Below are 22446 nucleotides of genomic sequence, written 5' to 3' on the forward strand. Positions count from 1 at the left end.
TGAGTTAACAACTTGGGGTAACTGCCTCTGCACTTAGAAAATAAGAGTGTACAATGGCCTGAAAAGACATATGCAGTGGACCCCACATAGGCTATATTATGTGGTCTATTTGTTCTATGCTCTGTAAACACTCAAAGATTACCTTGAATGACTGAGGCTGGACTGTTAATAGACCCTTTTATGCCAAAGCTACAGTAAGTGCTTAAGTGGATTGAAGATGGTGGGTGTAGCTCTAAAAAAAGTTATGTGGCATGGGAAGAGTATTGAAGAAACATGGACGAAAGGCATAGTCTACATGTACAATTGAATCCAGTGGTTGATAAATTGATAAATAGAGCCTTACCGGCATCTTTATTCATGTCAGTGCAAGCATGACCATTTCTGTCAAGAGCACTATATCCTTAGTGTTGTTGATGGGAACGGCTTCACAAATGGCAGGCCATGGAGAACTATTCCCAATTTACAAAATGACAGGGACCACGAAGAATCATCTCCATCCTCCCCCATGCCGATCAATGATATCAGCATGCCATCCACCACGTTGATGTCATTGGCCTTCTGGATGGTTAGTTGGAAGCAGCCGGAAAGTATTGCTCTGTGCAGTCAGCCAGATTTAACTAAGCCCCCACCACCCCTATCGTGGCCCAGAAAAACGGGAACAGTATTGTTGGAAGGGGGAGAGCCTCCCCTATCCAGCTGTCACTCCCAAAAGGCTTCCTGCTCAAGGATCACAGGTGCACCGCAATCCCCCCAGCAGGAGACCCCATTATGCACCATGGAGGTTTGTATTTGAAGAGGAGAAAGATTGTGCCCCAAGGCATGGGACAACCCCCTTCACCAAGAGAATCAAAATATTTTTGAGTATTTTCCCTTCTCTGAGGGGCCAATCAGACATCCGGTGAGTGGCCTGATGGTCTTTCCTACCTGTCCATGGAAAGGGAAACTATGGCGGCCATTTTGTTTTTGCTTGTCCCTGCCCCGAGGACCTTTCTGCTGACCCGGGCAGTAATTATGACATGAGTGGCACCAATGGAAAGGATAGAGGCCAGAGTCACTCCTTTCCAATTGTGCACCTCTGCCATGGATTTGTGCTCTGGGATTGCAGCACAGACTTCAACCTTCGACCAGGAATCCAACTAGACACCAATTTGTGTGGGGTGGTGGTGATTGGCTTCCTCACATGGGTTGTTCCCACCAAGGGGCATTTTTGGAGTTGGTCCAAAGAGGCTAAAAAGAAAACCTTCTGTAACTATTTTGTTGGCCTTTCACCTACAGGTAAGATCAAATAAAATATCATGCACACACCTTATATAAAAATAGTTGCAATCTAAACCAATCTAATGCATATGCATTGTTCTGGTAGGAAAGCCCCAGATGGTTAATGCGCTCACGTGGATGTCTGTGGGTATAATCAAAGGGCCAGGCCTGGCAGCTTCCTCCAACAATAAAGATCTGTCCAAAGCATGAATTTGGGGCTGTCGGCCTACTAGGGGTGATAACTGACTTTCAGTGGATAAATGGAAATATGTAATTATGTTTTAGTTCACCTTGTTGTGTGTGTTGCAAGTTTAGTTCTTTTTTTTCGTGTAGGTTTACCAGCTAATTTTTGCTGATTGAACACGTCAGACAGGTGAGAAATTCTGTTTCTTTACTGATGCAATTATTTTGCTTCTATTTCCTTTGTACTACACTCTTATTTTCACAACACTACATTCCATTCTCACACACCGCATTGTTAGTGCAATACATTTCTACTACAACCTCTGCATTTTACCTAGCACACAGTATTGGAGATTAAATGTTTTAGATAGTTCAGCGTAATGATATTTCATTGGATGACTTCTGCCCAGGCCCTTATTCAAATGATGGAGGAGAGCTCTGAGGCAAGTTCTGCTACTAAGCAGCATCTGAAGAAGAGGATCAGTGATCAGAATCTGGAGGTGATTTTTCAATTTGTGCAGCTCAGAGACAGTAGAGTTCACTGTGTAGGGCAGGCAGGTACCATCTTTTTCAGGCATACATGCTAAGCAAAAGAGCTTGTTCGACATCAAGATGTACATGTTGTGAGAGCGCTCCACTGGCTGTCTATGTAGCCTGAGAGCATATACTGCGCAATAAATCCTACAGGTTTCCCTTCCATGCCAGGAGCTAGTACGAAGATTGTATGGGAGTTTGTGCAATCATTTCTTTTTAAGGGCTTGAACCTTCATGCAGACTACTTCTATACAGGACTCAACTGCTCAGCGAGCTGTGCAAAGTTGGCACTGTGATATGCAGCACAATTTGAAGTCACCACAAAGAATTTCCAGTGCAGTGGATTGCATTGCAACACACTGCTTGATGCTGAATTTTTATTACAATCTTGCTACTGTAGCAGTGGTAAACGCTACGTCATCAGTTGTGGAAGACATTGCATGGCAACATGATCAGCACTTTGCTGACTGCATTCTTGCAACAGAGAACAATACTTGACCATATCACTGATGCAAAGTTTGCTTTCAGGAGGGAAAGAGGCGGGAGACTGGGGATTACAGTCCCCAGGGCATATCTCAGCTAGGACTGTTTTCCAGCCTGGTTTACTTTGTAACACTCAGAACTGAAGGTCTGTGATACTGATTGAACTGGGCCAGTCAGATTAATAGTTAGTATATCACATTAAAAGGCTGTGCATGGCTATATATGTATCATGTATAACTTGACTGGGTAGGCACCCTTTCATAGTGTTACATTGTTCTCAACTTAAAAGTACCACAATCCAAGATTTCTTCTCAAATTAGATTTGAGTGACTGTGACTACTGACTCCAGTAAACAGGTACAAATTGGTCCTGATTGTGGCCTGCTCGCCACCTTCATCCGCCATCCTAATGTGGAGGATATTCTGTCTGTCGTATTACAAGTGCATTACAGTCAATGCAGTCCACATAACAGTGAACAGGACGTGCACCACAGTTTGGTGGAGTGCCCTATTCCCTTGGTTTGCGTAGAAGAGCTCTTTTGTGAACTTATAAGAGTCTGCCCCATCATGCTTAGCCTGATTTTGGATTGTAGATAAGCTCACGCCTTCCTCAGAGCTTTCTTGAACACTATCCAACTTTCTACCACACACTATGAGTAGTTGAATAAAGTACCATGAGTGCGCTAAATGTGCATGAAATACAAGTCTTCCCATGCCTAAGCAGTCTGCAATGGGAAGATGTTAGTAAAGGGTCACTAGGCACCCACGAGATATTAGTCAAGTGGGACAGAGAAATGAAGAGGCAGCCAAAGCTTAGCGTAGGCGCATATACTTATAGGAACCTCATGTGATTAGAAGAAAGATGGTCAAGGTGGGAGTGATCCATGGATCCCTGCACCAGCCGCTACTCGAGCAGATCACGCCTATGCCTTAAAACCTTCATCCTCTGTATTACAAGTGCATTACAGTCATTGAACAGCACATAATGGTGGACGGGACAGGTGCCACCTTTTTGAGGGGTACCCTTCCCACCTAAACCTGAGACCCATAATCTTTCTGGAGGTGCACTTTCAGGAACTTGCAAAAATCTGTCCCAGCATATTTATCCCACTGTGCAAGTGTTGATATGCTCAACTCTCCAGTGACTAGGTCTCAGAGTATTTTTAGACACCCCTCAACTTTCTATTACCCACTGGATGTAGTATGATTAAACGCTGTGAGTGTGCGAATGCACATGAAAGACAGTTGTTCCTGAGCTTAAGCAGGCTTTAGAACAGGACAGAAAATATACTTGTTTTCTTAGTTTTGCTTTCTGACCTTCACTACCAGTGTGAACGTTGTGTTCTAGGAGAGGAAAAATCTACAGTAAGAAAGGCATTTAAGGGACAATTCTAAAATAGGTTCTCAGATTGATGCCAGCCTGTCCCACTAACATTGTGCTGCAGGTATTTCCTGAACAGCTGGACTGGAGCTGACTCTAGGGTAATGAAAATTCAGCTTCTCCTAGAATGCCTGCAGATTTTCATACCAAATTACCTTCTGTGGTGGGCTGAGGTGTTTTTGGCTGTTTGCTAGCCAGCTCTGTAGGATAACAGTTCCTGATGTTTTTGAAAACTGAGGGCTCCATTTAAATATAGGTGATCAGTCTGTCCTCTGCCACCGTTACTGAGTATTTTACTCCGTCACAGTGACAAAGGTCCCGACAGCCAAATTTAGAAATGGCAGTCGGGCCAATGGACATTTCTAGCATTCACAGAACCGCCGTCCATGCGGTTCTTGTGCGTCCATGGCAACTTTGACGCGTGGCTCTGTCAAACATGACAGAGCAGTACAGAAAAGTTACAAAGTACTTTTTATTTTTAAAAACAGAACCCCAAAGTGGGACTTTGTTTTTTAAAATAAAAAGAAATGCCCCCTTGCCATGGGAGTCATCTCCAAAGACGAGGGGGAGCTTTATTATGTTTTTACTGCCCCATACCCCACCAGGATTTTTCTGGCGGTGACGGGCAGTAAAAACTGATATATGTCCACCCATCTAAATTGGGCAGGCAGACATATTGCCAATTTTTCAACAGTTCTTACTATGTCGGGCCACCAGATAAGTTTGTGTATTGCAGAGACGGAGCGGTCAGCGCATTCTCCACAGCTATGGCCCACCCGCTTTTAAGTATTGAAGACCGACCATTATGTTAGCAGAAAGCGTACTGTTGCGCGGAATACTCTTTCCACCAACATATATATCGGGCCCTAACCTCCCAGGGTGGTGTGACTTGCATGAATGACCTCAAAGGTTGGCTAGAATCACACACTTTTCTCACATTCCTGAGAGGGAAAGTTCCAGAATCTGCAGAGAACTTCACAATTAGCACCCAGCAGGGCCGGATAAGCCTTTTCCCATCAGCATTTTCTCCAGTGAATTAGAGCCCTTGGAGGCCGGATTTAAAGCCCCTAGCCACTCCTGGGGCCTCTGACACTTTCTTGCTCTCCTTGTGGTTAATTGCAGCAGGCCCAGGAAGGCTTCAAGCGAGGGAGAGAGAGGGGGGGGGGGGAAGGACGGGGAAGGTAAAGAGAAATTGATCAGAGAGGGGGGAAGGAGAGAGAGGATGGATGCATGGATTGTAAATTCCAAAGAATGAGTAAATCTAAGAAAATTATAGGCATTTGTCTATGACCTAGATATAATTATTTTTCTATGAATCAGACCCTAAGATAATAGTGCAAAGGTGTAAAAGAAAGTTTTGTTTTTCTCAGAAATCAAGCACAATGATTCAGAAGTAAATGAAAGAGACATGCCACCTTGTAGTAATATTAAATAGGTCACGTTCTATGGTTAAATATATTCGTCATAAAAGAAGTGATTATGATAATACCGGGCCACAATTAGGAAAAAGGCAAAATGATGCACAGTACATTAAGGATCATGAAAATTCATTGAGTGGAAACGTATGTTATGTCAAGAACTGGTGAAGCACGCAAATACCTTATGGGCCATCCTAGGGGAGGGAATAGGAGGCACCAAGTATTCGGGGGAGACAGGAATCAAGAGAACAGCCACGTTTTTATATTTTCCTGAAAGGAAACAGGATCATGTATCCTTTTGAGTGAAAGTGATAGGTTATTCCAGAGGCGGGAGACAAGGTAATAATGGCACGGCCGGCCTTCCAGGTCAGGAGCCACAACTACTTAGAAGAAGGCTGAGTGCAGCGTGGGTGATAGATCCTAAATTTCTTCATAAGAAAGAGGGGCCCTCCATTGTACATGGGTCTATGAGTGAGACATAAAGCTTTAAAATGACAGTACTTTTTGATGGGAAGCCAGTGAAGATTCCTGAGGTGTGCAGAAACAGAGGACTTATAGCAGAGGTTAAGCATCAATCTGTGAATCTACAGCCAATGAATAAAATAGGCAGATACACCCTGATAAATGGCATTGCTACTGTCAAAAAAAAGATTATGAGGGAAAGTTTCCCTTCAAGTGACATCCAGAATGCAGGTGAGATTTTCAAATACAGTTACAGTGGATCTGACACACAGAAAATGAGAAAAAGTAAGCTTACATTTTTCAAAGGGTTGCTGTTTTTATAGATTCATAGATATCTCAGGGAACACTGTAAAAAATGTGGATTTCTGTGTTTATCTAACCCTAATTTGGTGGATCTTCCACAAACAGAATACCCACCTGCTGATGTTTAGAACTAATTTGCAAATTCGCCTTAACATTTTTAACCATTTTCTTCACCAAACAATGTTTCGATAGCAGCAGAAACCCCCTGCCATGCACCCTATCTTCAATATAAGGTGCTGCCTGGCTGATTCCCTTACTCAATTTGCACACAGGCTCCAGTGTTTGTTTGGCACTTTGAAAAGGTTTGTAAACTAAGAGTGAAAATCCAATGAGAAGATGTAGGATTGTTGTTAAATTTGCAACTCTGAGGGTAATGCTGCCTTCTCAATCAACCCGCTATCTTTCCTTTCACAACATCCTTTCCCATTTATAACCATAAAGTTACTTATGGAAAATTCACCCCATAATCCTAATAACTCTGCAGATCTTCCCCATTAGCACCTCTGGAAGGCACATTTTGCATAAATTAAACTTATGGCCTTATTCTCGGAGTCTCGCATTTGCAAACATGAGAGCTCATTATCCGCATACAGCCCTGAGATGGATTTCCACTAACAATACACCTACCGCAGTCTGGGCGCTATAAGGACAGCATGGGGAGGAAAATCCACTGGTGGCTTCTAATCCACAGTTAGCACTTTCTCCTGAAATTGCAGATTTTTCCATGTTCCTCAACTTTAAATCTGGTCATGCCTCAACTGCCCTATGGAGTGATTTGTCTATTTCTGTTACTATGAGGACAACCTTTAAAGTATATTATCACAGACAGAGTGTCTATAGACTCGTGGAGTATGGATGTGATGTCTGGAAGCTGATCTTTATCCTTCCAGTTTGTACAGTTGTGGTTCAATGTTTTCTTGTCCCCGCCAACATTTATTATGCCATGTGTGACCATCTAAGTAAAACTATTCTATATGTCATCTGGTGAAGGATTCTGTTCACAGTTAGCTGACAAAGCACTACATGCACCTAACAGCTCTACACAAGTAGTGTCTGACATCATTAAAACTTGAAAATACCATAGGCCTTCTCGCCACACAGGATGAAACCCAGGCTGGCTGCTTAAGCTCTAAGAAATGTACAAACAAGCACTAGACAACAACTGCACATACAGGAAGAATGAAAATCTGCATGCCACCTCCTCTCCAACTTCCCCTGAGTTTGTATCAATGAAAACTCTACCTATACGGCTATTGATTTATGATATCACGCCTATTGCCTCCATGCGATATTAATAAGAACAGAACATTTGATTTATTTGTCTATACCATAGGCTTATGTTCTTCAAGTGAGGTATGAAGAGTCCAAGTGTTGAAACCTGATTGATTCTCCTATTACCCTTTGAGTTAATTCAACTCCAGTGTCTTCAGTCATGTGAATGAAATATTACAGTAAAGGCTCCAGTTAACATTTTGAGCTAAAAGTCATGCATTCCATGTTTAGAATTTTAAAAGCTTTTCATTGTTCAGAAGTTTAATTTTGTGCATGACATTTTGGGAGTAAATGACTTTCAAGACACCAGAAGGCAAAACAGCATTATCAAATTAGTCCTCGGATATCATTGTTCAAGGTTCCAATCCGAGTCACCATCAGAACAAACTTTGAAACACATTACATAGGCATCTTGTCACTTTAGCATTACTGACTCCTCAGCCCAACAGCACCCCCTGTTCTATGTATTTTCTTTTTGGTGAATTGCACATTTGCCTGAAGAAAGACATTGAATTAACAATTCTTCATTCATCCATGCTTTGCATACACATGGCTAATATGTATAACATGTAGGTTTGTATACACACGTATGTAGGTTTATATGCACACGTATTTGCACTGCTCACAAGTAAGAGACTACAGTGCTACCATTGTGCACAGCCTGTTGAAGTATTTGAAGCACTTTAGTGGGATCAAACAGTGATAACCAAATAAAAATACATGAAGAGCTCATTTCCCGTGGCTCTCAATTGATCTTGACATTGTTCTAACATGTTTTGGTTGTGTGTATCTCTATGAGAAGTAATTATAAGACTGCTGTGTAGCAAATTAATAGGTACACTGATCATGTCAAAGCAGCAATTAAGTCTATACTTCACATCACATGGAAAGTTTTGCATTGGCTAACCCCTAACCACTACATGTTTTACATATGGCCAGCCTCAAACACTCATCGTTCCGCCAATAATCTGAAACTTTGTATCCCACAATGTAATTGGAACAAGTGTTGAGGAAGGTGCTTGGCTTTTTGGGATCAAGCCTGAGGAATTAGTTGCTTAGATCCCTCTAGAACTCTAAGCCAGAGGTCATCCCCCCTTCTATGGCTTTGAAGGGTTTTGAGAACATACTGCCTTAGTCTTTAATAGATTTAATCTCCACTTCAATATATATATTTCTATACTTTTCTGTAAAATGTTTGTATCTGCTTTTTGTTATATATGTTTTTTGGTTTGTCATTTGTTTGTTGAGTTGGCCAACTAGAAGCTGAGTTAAGTCAGGGCATTTTGTTTGTACTTGGAAAAAATAAACAAGCAATAAAAAGCTGATCAAAATGCAAAACTTAAAAAAACCCTCAATGATGATTAAACCAACCTTCCCTGGCAGAAGTTATGTGGAGCCACAGAACAAAGAAGGACACCTTGACCACAATCAAGGAGCAATAGTGATTATTAAATATGTTTTGAGCATCCTAACAATGTTTGGTCTACTTGAACACCTATACACATTAGACCTTTTTGGGTACAGTAACCATTTGATTTCATAAATCAATACATCAATGAATATCACTAAAATAACGTTTTTCTTATGACTTATCTCAATGTGTTTTGGAGCTTTACCTGCCTTTTTTTCATAACTATGCACAATAAAAGTACATTTTTAACAGCAAAAAAGTCTGGTGATATCCAACACATAGCTCTTTGGGAGCCTGAAAATATTACCATTGGTTGGCTTTCTTGATTTTGGAAATTCAATTTCCCGCTATATTGTCTTGTTGGAAAAGCAGGCAAAGCCTCTAAACACACAACATTTTAAACAAATAAAGGCAAATTCAATTATTTTGACCTGGGAAGGATCAAAGGAAAGGTATAACAGAACCTGCTGCAATTGAAAGCTGTGTATTCAGGGCTTGCACAGTGTTATTTATACAGGGAATGCATTAACCCCTGAGCTATTTCAACATGGAATGACTGTGCACTACTCTGTCAAACCTTTTGAGCCAAATCCTAGTGCAAATCATTTTAGAAAAGGGCATTGCATATGTAGTAATTGTACCCCAAAGTGCGTTTTTGCTCACGGTCACACTTATTACATAGCACCGGATCTAGTGATCATGGGTGAATGGGCCTGGGCAGTGGTTTTGGAACTGGCCTTGAGTTCAGCTGCTACTTATGGACCTTGGTCTCTCCACTTTCACTGAGAGGAGATTAGTCTCAGAGTGAAGGGGGGCTAGACACATTCAGTAAGTAGGTGTGCAATGTGTTCTCTGTGACTCCACGCAGATATGCAGCTTTTCCACCTAGTGAGACTTGTGCATTTTTAAGGATGTTTTTTTACCATTAGCCCTGATATCCATTTATCCTGTGATCTCTTAAATGAATAGTCTAACTACTTTTGCTAAGTGTCCACTCTAAGTGCATCTACCCTTCTCTCCCCAAATGATCCCTAGTGCTGTGAGGAAATGGCTAGTAATTCTCCAATTATCTCACCCATGACTCCTGTTGGATTACTGCACATGCATGCATTTTCAGAAGTCAAGTCATGCATTAATCTATGGAAGAATTGATTGAAAATGGAAATGTGTGGGCGGCGGAACACCCATGGAGGCTCGGACTATTGATTGATCTGCAGGCCACATACCTTGTCTCAGATCAATTTACATGCACAGGACAGCTATACATTTCCAGTGTTAACCTTTGTCAAAACCCTTGTGTAGCACGGGACTCGTGCGCAAAATAGAATTTCTTAAAGAGCAGGTTGATGGCTACAAATTCAGAAAGATTTTAATTCGATATTGCAAATGCAATGGGCCATGTCACATACATAGTTTTGTGGCAACAACATTTTTATTGACTGCCCATTTTATGTAATCAGATTTTTTCCACAGGTAATTTCAATTTGTAAAGGGTAAATTTGTAGGTGGTCACACCTAATACTGTGGACCACAATTTTATTCATTAAAACACTATTTGCAAAAATGACAAAAAATCATCATGAGGTGCAATATTGTGCTAATCTCCCTAGTTTCAAACACTGTGCAAATTACTGCTGACAAATAACAGTGATAGCTACTGCAGCAGAGATACTGAAATATCGCTGACATAACACTATGTACTGAGTAATTCCACATAATGCATTCTTCAGAGTCCACCCAGAGAGACTAGGCCTAACTGGAGACTAGGACTTCCTAGGGATTCACTATGGATCTCAGTAGTACTCCAGGCAGTGTTCAAGGGTAAAGGGGAACTGTGAAGCACAGCAATGTGTATCATTAACTCTGTATTCTTGTACATGACGTAAATGTCTGCTATTACATGTAACATTGTATTTCTTTTTTTCCCACTGGAAAATATATTTTTTGCTACACTTTGGGCCAGATGTACAAAGCCCTTGTGCATTTCTTAATGGTCCGAATCGTTATTTTGGCTTGTTAAGAAATGCAAAATGGTCTTTGCTGATGTACAAAGGCCTTTAGGACATTGCAATTTGTGATTTATACCCTGTAGAATAGGAAATCGCAAATAGGGATTACCTATTTGTGATTCCTATTCTGATGTATAGAGCATTTCTTACATGTGATTAGGGCATTTAGGAAATGCAATTACCATCAACTTGAAATCAATGGTACCCATGTGCAATTTAAAAAAAAAGCACCCCAAAATGCTTTTCTTTTTTAATTGCAATAGAGCACACACATGCCCCTTTGTGCATATGTGTGTTCTATATGTGCACAACTAATTTTGGGGTTGCACGAAGGGGGGTCTTTTGCCCATTGCAATCCTTGGTTTTGCATTTCCCAAATAGGAAATCACTATTGGGGAAATGCAAATCCAGTCCATTGACACAAATGCAATATGATTCCTTATTTGAAATTTCCTAATAGCGACTCCTACTTTGTAGGAATTGCTATTAGGAAATCGGTATCTTTGTACATAGCATTTGCATTTCCTAAATTGCGATTTCTATGAAGTCGCTATTTAGGAAATGCAAAACTGCATTTTAGGACATCTGGCCCTTACTCCTGCTTTTGTGCAGAGCATGTTTGCATGGATTTTTCAGGATGAGAATTTATCTACAAGAGCTAAGTGAACACCCACGAGTGTTCACATTTGTGGGGCTTCACCTACTTCTTCAGAAAAGCCGTGGCCACAAATACCCATAATCGACTACTAACCTTCCAAATTGTCAAGTCCTGGCATACTGGCTGATCCCTACATTCAGAAGTACAACTTCTCAAGGTAAAAGCCAATCAATCCTGACTCAACATTCACCGGTGATGGTTAGTGGCACAATATGCTTCTTTCATCCTCTCCTGTGTGAATTGGTTTAGGGTGCCTACCTCCCTTTATTGAGCCTTTCACTGAGATTGGGTTACCTCGATTCTAGTGCCACAGCTCAGTTGTGGAGCAGCGGATGTTATCAGTCCAGTCTGCAGTATTTCAATTCACTAATCGGCTTATCAATATAATAGCTGATGCCTGTAACAAATGTGATTCAAGTGCATTTTCTCTTAATGAAAGAGCTGTAAATCAATAGCAGGCACCAAGCTGCTTGAAGTATGATGATGGTCCTTGAAGAAGAATCCTAATGTCATTTACATCCAAGGCACCACGATGACAGGAAAGAGCAGGACATAGATTGGGGACTAACGATCTCAATACGCCATTGATGTGTTAACGGTAATGCCTTAAATCAAGAGAGGTCTGTGTCAAGCTCTAAAAGAGGTTTTTTTTTTCTTGAAATCAGTAGTAGGTTTTAAAAACAATTTATGGAGCGACCTACTTCAATAAAAAAGACAATCACAAAATCAAAATTTAAAAACAATTTATGGAGCGACCTACTTCAATAAAAAAAACAATCACAAAATCAAAATTTAAAAACAATTTATGGAGCGACCTACTCCGATAAAAAAAAAAACACAAAATTAAAATTACCGTATACGTAAAGTTAATTTGCATTGCTTTCTCCTTTAAGCAAAGTGGTAGAGCCTTTCTCTTTTCAGTAAGACCGCAAGAAGTGCCCAAAGTGTAAGTCCTAATTCAATTCAACAAACTGACTTCATCAGAATGAAATTTCAAGATATAGGTCTGAAAATTGAAATTCCGCAGAAAGAGTGTTGTAACATTTTGTAAATAACTTTACTATATGAAATTATTAACCACATTGCTCTACCGAAATGCATTCATTACAGTCTGGAGCACACAACAGTGAAGAGGATTCGATGGATGGCAACTAGTGACCACGGAAGTCAAACCAAGATCTGAACACAACAGTTTTCACTTGATGGAGGACCAGAAGAGGCAGCATCCTGAAGTTCATTGAGAAGGTAACAGCCGGCCCCAAGTTAGATGACCCCAGCTCTCCAAGTATACCTCAAAAATAACCTTTTGTTTTAAAATGCTTCACTGTGGAGTGTTTCCATGACCAATTAGAGTAGGTGCCCAGTCCAGACCTAAGAGTTAACAACACAGAAACTCAGTAATTCTCAGGCACAATGATTTAACAAGTTTCCAAATTCTAAAACAGACTTCTGGACAAACCGGTGCTGTGTGCGTAACTTGTTGTACAACACGTTGTTCTCAGTGGAAGCTGTGTGTACTTTAGTCTACTTCTAAACCATCATGGAGGCACTCCCTGAGGCTTGACAACAGAGCCCTGGTCTGCCCTCGTTGTTAAACCAAACACACAGATAATGCTTTAATCCATCTGAACCACTAATAACTAACTTTTCTGCATTCCATTCCATTGTTGTCAGCTCATCAATGCATTACAGGCAGAGATATTGGAACGTATGATAACTCTACGGCTAGGGACATGGCTTAGTCAATATTGTTAGGGGAGTGTGAGTCAGCGATTTCCCACCAAGCTACGGGCTACCGTACCTAACTAAAATAGGATGGGCTGGGGCCGCGGGCCAGGTCTTATGTCTATTACTACGAGTAATAGTTGGAGATCCTATCAAGCTGGAGCAGACGTGTTGGCCTTTGCTTAGAAGATTACGTACTAATAAATGATTTCACCTTTATCAAAGCGTGTGGAGTCATCATAACAACTTAGGCGACGACTAGAGGAGAAACCTTTGGATAGGTACGGTGGCAAGGAGCGTCGGCAATCTCAAGCGGGACGGAGGAAATGATCAGACAACTCAGGAGAACCCTTTCAGGTCTCCTAAATATTGAAGGGCTGTGACTAATTTCTACATGCAGTACCGCGCATACTTCGCAGAAGTAGACCAACTCTACATATATTGGGTGCTTTTGATTGCCGGACGTTTAATTTGGTCCGCGCTTGCTAAAAATTGAATGAGCGGGAAGCATAGCTATAGAATAGCTCAATGAGTAATATACAAGTGGAAGCTCAGTTATTTCAAGCTGATTTGGCATTTATGTGACTGCATGTAATGGCTGTATGGTTTACCTGTGCGAAGGCGAAGCACAGGCTGGAGAGCGCGAGGAATCTCAGGAAGCAGTAGTCGTGTGTCCAGTTACTGCTGTTAAATGTCATAGTAGGAGACAGAAGAGTGCAGGTATGGCGTGAGAACAAGCTTCAGGCCACAGACGCGTAGCAAACGTGCAGGAAGCCATCTTAAATTGGGAAGGGGTGTACGAGAGCGAAAGCATGACTTTGGTTTTGAACAAACTATGAGTGGTGAGGAAGATTTACGGCGATAGGCACATCATTGTGAAGCTGCCTCCATCTACTACAGTTAGTCTCACGTTGATAGGCACACCAGTTACCCACCTGCATAAGAGTATATTTTCTGGCTTCAAAGTGATAGGCTCACCATTTTAAGCCTGTCAATTTACTTAATTTAAAGGATTTTAATTTGCTGATGAATTCACATAAATACTGGACATGTTTAGTCTGTTAATAATTCCTTAATTGTTGACAAGTTGGAGACAATTTTGGGTGTTCCTTTTTTGCGAATTTCATATTTTTCTTTCCATAAATATGTGTGCTTCACAAACATTTTCAAGAACACATCCACAACCATTCTTGGCAAAGTCATGGGAACCTCTCATCAAATTGCAGAAATGGAGGGAGTATTTTTTAAATTATATCGATACTATTGAGGAGGCAGATGAAGAATTATCAAAAGTCAGGGAAAAGAAAATTCTACACTCAATAAACTAATTAAAATTTTGAATCATTGACTAAAAAGTGTTCATGATTTTGTATTTCCTACCATAAAATAACTGGACTATCTATTCAGATAGCTAAGTTACATAATCTTACAAATACATTGGATGTTTGATTTATTCAACCAAGTTTACTATTAAAAGATTTTTTCCAAATTATTGGGTGACTGATTTTCCTCATAACAGGATTCAGAGTTTAGGGTTTCCTGTACCCTCTCACCCCTCTGTTTATTTTCATTGGGCGACTATGAGTGACCGTTGGAGATCCTGACAAGCTGGAGTGGACGTTTTAGCCTTTGCTTAAAAGCTTATGGACTAATAAAGGATTTGACCTTTATCAACGCGTGTGGAGTCATCATGACACCAGGTTAATGGACAGGTTTAGGAACATTAGTTTTAGGTGATTTAGTAAAGTAGGGTTAGTTAGCACAAGGCCACAGTGACAGACTGGGCTTCTTCTTGTGCGCCAGTCCAGTTCCTCCGCACAGCAGTGTAGTTGTGGGAGGCCAAGGAGACCAGGCTTGGCACCAGCACTGGCCCAACATGAGCAGACCAGTCTTGGAGAGGGCAGTGAGAGCTGGGTTAGTAATAGCCTATGAGTCAAGTACCACAGACCTTCAAAGAAGATTGGGCACATACTGGATGCTCACAGTCATGGTCACCTGCTTAGAACCCATACCCAGACACAATCCTTGGGTACCAACTGGTGGGTACACCATAGCATGAGTGCATAATGCTTCTGAGACAATGGAAAATTAGTCAGAAGTGTTCCTACTGCACATAATAGGTGCAGAACACCATCACTGGTGCAAGAGTCCTTCATATAAGAGGTACAGCCACATAACCAATGCAAGTTCTCCTCCTTCACAGAACAAGTACACCACAGCAGCTTGAGTGCAAGCTTCACCCTTTCACAGAAAAGGTATAGCACATTCCTCGTCCAATCCTCAGAAGCAGAAGCCTATCCCTCACAGAACAGGTACAGTCCACCATCATCATTGTAAGCAGCTCTCACAGAACAGATACAACTAGGCATCAGCAGTGGAGGCTTCTCTTTCTCTCACAAACAAGTACAGCATGATAATAGAAGTACAAGTTGTTCTCCTTGACAGATAAATTCTGGCTCTACATCAGCAAAACAAGCTTCCGATATACAACAGGGACAGCACAGTGCAAACACCCTTACCTATTTGATGTGTATGCTTTAGTATGGTTGTGTGGATTGGTAAGTGTATGGATGGCTGAGTGGGTAAATGGTTAAATGTGCAAAGGGACGTGGGAGGTGAATGGTTGTATCGCTATGTGAGTGGATGGAGCTGTGGGTGGTAGGATGGGAGAGTGAGTTGGTGGGCAGTTGGGGAGTTAGGTGGTTCATTAATTTATGTTTGGATGATTGCTGAATTTGTGTACATGGATAGATGGATGAATGGATGTCTGTAGGTGAGGAATGGATGTTAAAATATGACGTCTGTGGATTGATGGGTATTTGTGCATAGGTGAGCTTTGGCCATTTTGTGTGTTAACAGGTAGATTTATGGTTACATTGTGTGTGAGGTATATGTGAATGTCTATGGTGTGTGGGTGTTTGGTATGTGTGGTCAGATCATGTGTAGGTGTGCACGTGCATGTACACCTTGATGTTGCTGCAATTGGAGCTGCTCTTCTTGGCACATGTTGAGCTTTAAAAATGGGCATGTGACCTCGCAGGGCACCTGAATCTGCCTATTAGGCAGCAAAGCACTGTAAATCACTGTGACGGGACAGCACCTACATCTAAGGCCATTGGTACTCCTGATACAACAAAATGACTGTGGTGCTGGCTTTTGTGCACTTACGTGTTAAAAGATTCTGAATGCGACAAACATGAAGTCTTTCATATGACACTGTGTTTCTGAAACTGCTGGCTGAAAGACATAGAAATTATAGAAAACCCAAAACTAAATATTGAAAGTGCGCCATCTCAGAATGAGGTATAACACGCGGTGGCACTGAAAATATAGGGATGACTTGCACAGTCTAAGAAGTAAGCAATCTCAGAATGAGGGATAACATGCAGTAGTACTGGTAACTAGGGGTGGGCGGCGAGCTCTGCTCCGCTGGCGGAGCTAATGGAGTTTTTAGCACTCCGCGTGCAGCACGGAGTTCGCCCAAAAACTCCGCTAGCCCCGCCAGTGGAGCAGAGTGCACACTGCGGAAGCGCAGACTGACATGTGGTAACATTGGTAACAAAGGAGGGGACATAAACATTCTAAGTAGACCCGGGTACAACATACAATAGCACGGGAAACAAAGGTGGCAAGATGCACATTCTAAGAAGTGAGCCATCTCACAATGAGGAACAACACGTGGTAGCACTGGTAACAAAGGAGGTGGAAATGCACATTCCAAGAAGGGATCTGTCGCAGAATGAGGTATGAGACACGGTAGCAACGGTAACAAAGGGTCGTCTTGAAATGAGGTATAACATGCAGTGGCACTGAAAATAAAGGGGTGACGTGCACGTTTGAAGCAAGGACCCATCACGGACTGAGGAATAACATGCAGTAGTACTTAAAACAAGGGGATTGACATGTACTTCCCAATTCTAAGATTGTATACACATATGACTCCAACCAGAGAGTAAAGCAAGTGAACAGTTATCAGAACATTTTATTTTATTTACAGTGCTTAGGAATGACATTATATGAAGATTTATAAGAAACTATTATCCATGTGACAAGGAACTGAATACCTGCACATGTTTGCAATGTGATTCTCAGTATTGGGCAGCATAGTGCTTAGACTGCTGGAGCAATGTGTCCCAGTGCCAGAGATCCGCGCCCAAGGCCTGGCAGAGCATGGAGCGAGAGACAGAAAGGAGCACTTCTGCACCAGTTACCACAGGCATCAGGACCCGCCCGGCACTGCCAGGCCATGACCCAGTTACGGAAATAATCAGGGGGGTGTTCCGCACCATACACCCTCCACTCTCTCAAGCTATGCACCCGTGTCTCACCTGTTCAAAATGCGAACATTGTTAACTAAAAATGACTGGGTGGTTTCCGGGCACCTCTTTGACTACATCCTGGAAAAACCTTATTTTGTGTTCTCCCACTTAGATGTCACATCAGATGCACTGAGCCGCAGCTTTTCTTGTTCGGGGCCATTGTCAAACTGGGAGGTACATTACACCTATGTAGTTTCTCCCTTTTCCATCCAGATCTTAGCAACCAAGGTACCAGGATGTGGCAGTCAAGAATAAAATACATTTTTACCACCTAAGAACTGTTTTCACTTACTCAGAATGCCCCAATCCAGATCAATATAGCAGCAGCTCACGTACAAATAGCAGAGAGTTTTGGCCTAAAGGCGAGCTGTGAGAGCGCTGGTTTGGGGCAGGGTAAGTTGACTATCAGATAGAGGGTACAAACCATTCCATGTCCTGCCAGCCCTTCAGAGGCAGGATCATGCTTGGAAATGTTGTTATTTTGGTATTGGCATTCCACCAGCAAGAAGTACCAAGACCAGGCATCCCCAAAGGTCTGCTAGCTCAGGCCAGGTACTAGTGATCACAGCTATTACCTCACAGCAATATAAAGCGGTTCTGTGGCCACTGCTGGGTGAGAGGGGAAGAAGCGGAGGAGGAGGGCACTGAGTAATAAATGTGGGAGCAGTAGGCAGGATGGCTGCTCTGAGGTTGCAAGGCATGTTGGAAGTGGTGTTCATGTTTGTAAGATCTCACAATGGCCTGGGTCAAAGCAATGATCAACCGGTTGCTGCGGTGCTGTGTGTTTCCCGTGTGTGCACTATAGATGTACTAATGCATGAGGTGTCCAGTTGAAGATGCACACACAATCCTGGAAACTTGATTTACTGTTGATCAATAAATATCCACAAAGCTGATTAAGCCCGATCAGTGAGACTGGGGCTTACTCTCACTTCACCCGGATGCCTGAACACCGCTCACCTTCATCTGCAAAGAGGGCAAAGTGGTTTAATACTCATGCTTCATCTCTGTGTAGCCTGTTGGTCACAGGTTTGACTCTCAGAGGATGGACCTAGTCTCCCGTCCTCTAGTCTCAAGTATGGAAATGAATTGACATATAGTTGGTGAAATCACTATTATTTAGAAAAAAAATGCAAAACATCAAATAACATGCTACAATGTTATGTGGCAAAAGCCACCCTCATGAATTTACCTTACGTGGAGCCTGTTGTGCTCTTTATCCCACTATCGTAGAAACAAAATATTCATATCACTCTTAAGGGGAAACTCTCCTTCTTTCAAGTTTTATTTCCAAAGATCAAAGCATTTGTGGATCTCCATTCATTCTCTCCATCACACATTCTCTAAGCGCCATCCGTATTCATCTCTCCACATTCTATACCCACAACCCATACTCTTCATTGCATATTCTTTAAACTATCCTCACTCTGTATGCTCCATTTACATTGTGCATTACACACAGTATAAATTCCATCCTGAATCTGGATTACACATTCTATACAAAGCATCCACATTCAGCATAGCACATTCACCAACATCCATCCATATTTTGCATTATACATTCTTGAAAGTCCCCCACATTCTGCAGTATTCATCCTATAAAACTGCACTCACACATAGCAGTTCACATTCAATAGAGTAATTCCATATTCTGCATGGCAACTTCTCTAAGACCCATCCATTTGATCAACTCCATCCACGTTCTGCATTACACATTCTATGAAACTATAATCAGATTCTCCATTACACATTATAAAAATTACATCAACAGTCTAGAGTTTGCATTCTATAAGCTCCACCCACAATCGACATTACACATTCAATAAACCCCAATAACCAACACTGTAAATTTTATATAATTCTGCCAACATTCTGCATTACTCATTCCACTTAATATATCCAATCCACCTTTCGCATTGTTCATTTTATAAACTTTCATTCACATTTTATGTTACAAATTCAATAGCCTCTAGCCATATTCTGCATTACAACTATTATAAACTCCATCCACATGCAGCACTATATGGTGTATACATTGAATTTACATTATGCATGCAAAATCCTCTAACATCCATTCATATTGTGCTTCACATATTCTAACAAAAAAGTGTCTGTCCATATTGTCCGTTGCACATTTTTAAACTCCCTACAAATTCTATAAAAAAACAGACACATTCTGCATTGGTTTTTCTCTTAACTTCATCCACATTCTGAATTGCACTTTTTCCAATGTCTGCCACTAACATTCTGGTTTGCACATTCACTAAATCCCACTCACCATATATAAACTCCAACTACATTCTGCATTCCATATTTTATAAATTGCATTCACATTGCACATAGCGTGCATTCTGTCCATATACTGCACTGCCCCCACATTCTGAAGTACACAATATATACACACTATCCACATTCCGCATTTCACTTTGTATACACTCTGTCCACATTCTGCAATTGCACATTATATGCACTCTATCCACATTCTGCAATTGCACATTATATGCACTCTATCCGCATTCTGTATTGCATATTGCATGCACTCTGTCCACATTGTGCAATTGTACATTATATGCACTCTATCCACATTCTGCATTGCACATTGTATACACTCTGTCCACGTTCTGCAATTGCACATTATATGCACTCTAGTCACATTCTGCATTTCATAAGTTATAAAATGCATTCACATTGCACATTACTTGCAGTCTGCCCACATACTACACTGCATCCACATTCGGAATTGCTCATTATATGCACTTTATCCACATTTTACATTATATGCACTCTAAACACATTCTGCATTGCTCATTATATGAACATTATCCACATTCTGCATTGCACAGTATATGCACTCTATCCGCATTGCACATTATATGCACTCTATCCACATTCTGAATTGCACATTACATGCACTCTATCCACATTCTGCATTGCACATTATATGCACTCTATCCGCATTCTGCATTGCACATTATATGCACTCTATCGGCATTCTGCATTGCGCATTATATGCACTCTATCCGCATTCTGCATTGCACATTATATGCACTCTATCCGCATTCTGCATTGCACATTATATGCACTCTATCCACATTCTGCATTGCACATTATATGCACTCTATCCACATTCTGCATTGCACATTATATGCACTCTATCCACACTCTGCATTGCATACAATATGCACACTAGCCACATTCCACATTGCACATTATATGCACTCTATCTGCACTGCACATTATATGCACTCTATCTGCATTCTGATAAAAAGAAAAAAAATGTCTTTGTTTATCAATTTCAGAATGCCGGGTCGCCAATGAGATAGAGACTATTAAAGTTTATGATCCATCTGAGGAGCATGGTGGGATCAAAATACAATGGCACCGTTAAAAGGAAACCTTTTATTTGCTTGGGCAGGGCTGCTTCTGGGCGCTCTCCAGGGTACAGTGAATTATAAACCCAGACCTCTTAGGCTGCCTGCAAAGCAGTAATGGTTTGTCTTAATAGTTTCAGGGTTTACCACCAATGTGATTAAAAAGAGCCTCAATTAATTGCTGAGTCATGTCTGGGCATAAATGAGTAATCGCATTCTAATGGATTAAGTAAAGTAACCAGATGAAAAGGAACCTTGTGTGTAAAAGGGTAATTTGTCTTGAAGCCATCGAAATATATTCAGAGAAGGTGTTGGCCATCTGATAGGACATCTTAATGGTGTCCTTCCAAGCATACCTATCTGTCACTTATAATACCTGGCTGGACAAGAGCAAAGAAGGCCCAACCCCGACATGGATGCACACGGATTTTCACATTTATGGGCAGTGCTTAATTTGAAAAAAAAACTTGCCGGTGCCTGAAGCCCTCCTCTGAAACAAGCGGCTGCTGTAATTAAATGTGGGAACACTGAATAGTGAGGCAGCGTAATCCTGAAGCCATCTCGGGCCTCTTCAATCCATTTACAGCCTCTCCCTGCCCCTTCAGCTCACTCTTTCAGCTTTCTACTTTCTCCCTTTGTGACGCTTTTTCGTCGTTCCCTTCCTCCGCCTTTCCCATATGTGTCTTTTGCTCGCAGCAAATGCTTGAGGCAGAAGAATAAGCGCCGGCCCTCAAAAATAAGTGCTGGTGCTCAGCACCGGAAACATCAAGCACAAATTAAGCACTGTTTATGGCAAACAAAACCTTCACCTTTCACAACTAGATGAATGATAACCAGTGAAGATGAGATCTGGAGTAACTAGATATCAGCTGGAATGGTCACCTCTTCACTTCCACACCCGATTTTCATTTTTCTCACCCCTCATCCCCATAGGCACCATTAAGATGACATAAAGTCCTAAACCTATTTCATTTATTTTACATTTTTCTATCGTTCAGCTCATTCATCATCGCACTTCGCACTTTGAACAATTTGAGTAAATTGCAGGAAAAGGGGGAAGGGGACTTGAATTTGTGGCAGGATCTGGTGCTTCTGCACAAATGAGAAAGGGACAGAACTTCGAAAGGAGAGCAGAGAAGGAATGACGGCCAAAGGATTAAAGGGGTAGGATGGAGGGTATAATTAACACACTGGAGACCCTTAAGAGATAGAAGAGGCTACTGTGAGAAAGTCTCACCACACCATCAAAAGGCAGCAAACCAGGTGCTTTACATAGTGAAGGAAAATAGCCATTTCCCTACAGATTGTCTTTTTTCTTTTCCAGTTGCATTCCAGGATAACACTCCATTCTCCATGACATCTACTATCAGGTACCAGGCTCCTGCCTTTGAACTGATCTCAGCAGACTGGACAGGGGATCAGGGAACGAGATAGCGCAGAACAAGGGGTAGTGAAGACCACTCTTACATCATCAGGACTTTACCTTCTCCATTGTCTTTCTCATCAAGATCATCACACTAGGGGACAGATGTAGCAAAGGGTTTTTCCCATTCTGTGTCAATGGGAAAATGTGTTTGTACATATGGCCCTATGTTCCTTATTTTGCATAGGTCAGGAATATGGATTGCAAAAGCAACCTTAGGGAAATACTTAACGGTAAC

At 41.6% G+C, this 22446-nt stretch overlaps 1 protein-coding gene and 1 long non-coding RNA gene across 4 annotated transcripts in view; one reads left to right on the forward strand and one right to left on the reverse strand.

Moving 5' to 3' along the window:
- Positions 1-22446, reverse strand: part of RGS6 (regulator of G protein signaling 6) — a 964496-nt gene that overhangs the window by 503264 nt on the left and 438786 nt on the right. The gene's annotated exons all lie outside the window — the stretch shown is intronic.
- Positions 1-22446, forward strand: part of LOC138258795 (uncharacterized) — a 144521-nt gene that overhangs the window by 18844 nt on the left and 103231 nt on the right. The window contains exons 2-3 of one of the 2 annotated variants that reach the window (XR_011198576.1): positions 1591-1630; positions 12481-12615. This is a non-coding gene — a long non-coding RNA (uncharacterized lncRNA). The remainder of the gene's footprint in view (positions 1-1590; positions 1631-12480; positions 12616-22446) is intronic. The other variant, XR_011198577.1, reaches the window with a different exon arrangement.

Source organism: Pleurodeles waltl, chromosome 9, assembly GCF_031143425.1.
Source record: "Pleurodeles waltl isolate 20211129_DDA chromosome 9, aPleWal1.hap1.20221129, whole genome shotgun sequence".
Taxonomy (NCBI): domain Eukaryota; kingdom Metazoa; phylum Chordata; class Amphibia; order Caudata; family Salamandridae; genus Pleurodeles; species Pleurodeles waltl.